Source organism: Arachis stenosperma, chromosome 6, assembly GCF_014773155.1.
Source record: "Arachis stenosperma cultivar V10309 chromosome 6, arast.V10309.gnm1.PFL2, whole genome shotgun sequence".
Taxonomy (NCBI): domain Eukaryota; kingdom Viridiplantae; phylum Streptophyta; class Magnoliopsida; order Fabales; family Fabaceae; genus Arachis; species Arachis stenosperma.
Genome location: NC_080382.1, coordinates 113,631,836 through 113,635,814, shown reverse-complemented (window position 1 = coordinate 113,635,814; position 3,979 = coordinate 113,631,836). Strand labels below are relative to the sequence as shown.

Genomic DNA, 3,979 nt, shown 5'->3' with positions numbered 1-3,979 from the left:
TTAAAATCATTTTGAAAAAGATTTTGAAGAAGATATGATTGAAAACTTTTTTTGAAAAAGATGTGATTTAAAAGTTATGGTTTTAAAAAGATGTGATTAAGAAGATATGATTTGAAAAACAATTTAAAAAGATTTGATTTTAAAAATGAATGACTTAGCTAACAAGAAAAGATATGATTCAAACATTAAACCTTTCTCAACAGAAAAGGCAACATACTTGAAATGTTGAATCAAATCATTAACTGATAGCAAGTATTTTTAAAAAGGAAAGAAATTGATTTTGAAAAAGATTTGATTGAAAAGATATGATTTGAAAAAGATTTGATTTTGAAAAACTTTGAAAACTTGAAAAAAAATTTGCATTAAAAACAAAATCTTCCCTCTTGTGCCATCATGGCGTTAAACGCCCAGAATGGTATCCATTCTGGCGTTTAACGCCCAAAATGCTACCTTTTTGGGCGTTAAACGCCCAGCCAGGCACCCTGGCTGGCGTTTAAACGCCAGTTTGCCTTCCTCACTGGGCGTTTTGAACGCGCAGCTTTTTCTGTATAATTCCTCTGTTGTATGTTCTGAATCTTCAATTCTCTGTATTATTGACTTGAAAAGACACAAATTAAAAATATTTTTGGATTTTTAATAATGAGGAATAATCAAAATGCAACTAAAATCAAATAACAATGCATGCAAGACACCAAACTTAGCAGTTTGTATACTACTGACACTAACAACATGAGAATGCACATGAGAAACAACAAAACACTCAAGTCAAGAGAATTTAAAGATCAGAGCAAGAAAATCATCAAGAACAACTTGAAGATTAATGAAGACACATGAATGAATGCAAGAAGAATAGAAACATCCAATTGACACCAAACTTAACATGAGACACTAGACTCAAACAAGAAACATACAATATTTTTGGTTTTTATGATTTTGTAAATTTTTTTTTGGATTTTTCGAAAATTAAGTGGGAAAGAAAATAAAGGTATCAAAATTCTTAATGAGAATTCCAGGAATCATGCAATGTTAGTCTAAAGCTTTAGTCTAAAGAAATTAGACATGGATAGCCAAGCTTCAGCAGGACATTGCATTCAAGAGCTAAATTGATGAGAATCAATCAGCTTTGGTGATGATACGATCATCACCTTGAAACACTATAATTCATTCTTAAGAACTCTGAAAAATACCTAATCTAAGCAACAAGATGAACCGTCAGTTGTCCATACTCGAAACAATCCCCGGCAACGGCGCCAAAAACTTGGTGTTGTTGCCGGATCAAAACTTGGCACTGTTATTACAGGGAACAAATGCAAAACCGTAGTTAGGACATTTAATTCCCCGGCAACGGCGCCAAAAACTTGGTATGCGAAATTGTGATCAATACTTTTCACAACTCAAATAATCCCTAGTAATGGCCCCAAAGACTTGGTGCTCAATACCATGGCATAAACACAACTTCGCACAACTAACCAGCAAGTGCACTGGGTCGTCCAAGTAATAAACCTTACGCGAGTAAGGGTCGATCCCACGGAGATTGTTGGTTGATGAGAGGATAATTTGTACGCTTTTTGGCATTGTTTTTAGTATGTTTTTAGTAGTTTTAGTTGAGTTTTTAGTATATTTTTATTAGTTTTTAGTTAAAATTCACTTTTCTGGACTTTACTATGAGTTTGTGTGTTTTTCTGTGATTTCAGGTATTTTCTGGCTGAAATTGAGGGATCTGAGCAAAAATCTGATTCAGAGACTGAAAAGGACTGCAGATGCTGTTGGATTCTGACCTCCCTGCACTCGAAGTGGATTTTCTGGAGCTACAGAAGCCCAATTGGCGCGCTCTTAACGGCGTTGGAAAGTAGACATCCTGGGCTTTCCAGCAATATATGATAGTCCATACTTTGCCCAAGATTTCTTGTTTAAGTCTAGTGTCTCATTTTAAGTTTGGTGTCAATTGCATGTTTCTGTTCTTCTTGCATTTTTCAAAATTATGCATGTGTCTTCATTTATCTTCAAGTTGTTCTTGATGATTTCCTTGTTTTGATCTTTGAATTCTATTGACTTGAGTGTTTTGTTATTTCTTATGTGCATTCTCATTTTGTTAGTGTCAATAGTATACAAACTGCTAAGTTTGGTGTCTTGCATGCATTGTTATTTGATTTTAGTTGCATTTTGATTATTCCTCATTATTAAAAATCCAAAAATATTTTTAATTTGTGTCTTTTCAAGTCAATAATACAGAGAATTAAAGATTCAGAACATACTGCAGAGGAATTATACAGAAAAAGCTGGGCATTCAAAAATGCCCAGTGAAGAAGACAGACTGGCGTTTAAACGCCAGCCAGGGTACCTGGCTGGGCGTTTAACACCCAAAAGGGTAGAGTTTTGGGCGTTAAACGCCAGAATGTGCACCATTCTGAGCGTTTAACGCCAGGATGGCACAAGGGGGAGGATTTTGTTTTCAAAATCAATTTTTTTTCAAGTTTTCAAAGTTTTTCAAAATCAAATCTTTTTCAAATCAAATCTTTTCAATCAAATGTTTTCAAAATCAATTTCTTTCCTTTTTCAAAGATACTTACTAACAATTAATGATTTGATTGAACATTTTAAGTATGTTGCCGTTTCTGTTGAGAAAGGTTTAATGTTTGAATCATATCTTTTCTTGTTATGCAAGTCATTAATTTTTAAAATCAAATCTTTTTAAAATTGTTTTCAAAATCATATCTTTTCAATCATATCTTTTTTAAAACTATAACTTTTCAATCATATCTCTTTAATCACATCTTTTTCAAAATAGTTTTCAAATCATATCTTGTTGATTTCTAATTTCAAAAATCTTTTTCAAAAATTACTTGATTTCTTTCTCACTCTTGATTTTCGAAAATTAATTAATTTTTTTTAAATGTTTTCAAAATATTTCACTTGATTTTCGAAAATTTCTTCCTCTCTTCTCACATCCTTCTATTTATGGACTAACACTATTCCTTAATGCAAAATTCGAACTCCATCTTCTTTGATAAGTTCGAATTTTCTACCTCTGTCTTCCATTTTTCTTTTCCTCTGACACCTCAAGGAATCTCTATACTGTGACATAGAGGATTCCATATTCTCTTGTTCTCTTCTCTTTCATATGAGCAGGAGCAGAGACAAAGGCATTCTTGTTGAAGCTGACCCTGAACCTGAAAGGACCTTGAAGCGAAAGCTAAGAGAAGCTAAGGCACAACTCTCTGTAGAGGACCTAACCAAATTCTTCAAAGAAGAAAAACACATGGTAGCCGAAAACAACAACAATGCCAACAATGCAAGGAAGGTGCTGGGTGACTTTACTGCACCTACTCCCGACTTCTATGGGAGAAGCATCTCTATCCCTGCCATTGGAGCAAACAACTTTGAGCTTAAGCCTCAATTAGTTTCTCTAATGCAACAGAATTGCAAGTTCCATGGACTTCCATTGGAAGATCCTCATCAGTTCTTAGCTGAATTCTTGCAAATATGTGACACTGTCAAGACTAATGGGGTTGACCCTGAGGTCTACAGACTTATGCTATTCCCTTTTGCTGTAAGAGACAGAGCTAGGACATGGTTGGACTCACAACCTAAAGAAAGCCTGGACTCTTGGGAAAAGCTAGTCAATGCCTTCTTGGCAAAGTTCTTTCCACCTCAAAAATTGAGTAAGCTTAGAGTGGAAGTCCAAACCTTCAGACAGAAGGATGGAGAATCCCTCTATGAAGCTTGGGAAAGATACAAACAATTGATCAGAAAATGTCCTTCTGACATGCTTTCTGAATGGAGCATCATATGTATTTTCTATGATGGTCTCTCTGAACTATCCAAGATGTCTTTGGATAGCTCTGCTGGAGGATCTCTTCATTTGAAGAAGACGCCTGCAGAAGCTCAAGAGCTAATTGAAATGGTTGCAAATAACCACTTCATGTACACTTCTGAAAGGAATCCTGTGAACAATGGGACTAATCAGAAGAAAGGAGTT

At 34.8% G+C, this 3,979-nt stretch overlaps 1 non-coding gene across 1 annotated transcript; it reads right to left on the bottom strand.

Moving 5' to 3' along the window:
* Window positions 1–3,664: 3,664 nt before the first annotated feature.
* On the bottom strand, window positions 3,665–3,772 carry LOC130937391 (small nucleolar RNA R71). Its single transcript, XR_009068613.1, has one exon. It is a non-coding gene; the product is annotated as a small nucleolar RNA R71 (small nucleolar RNA).
* Between the last annotated feature and the right edge of the window lie 207 nt (window positions 3,773–3,979).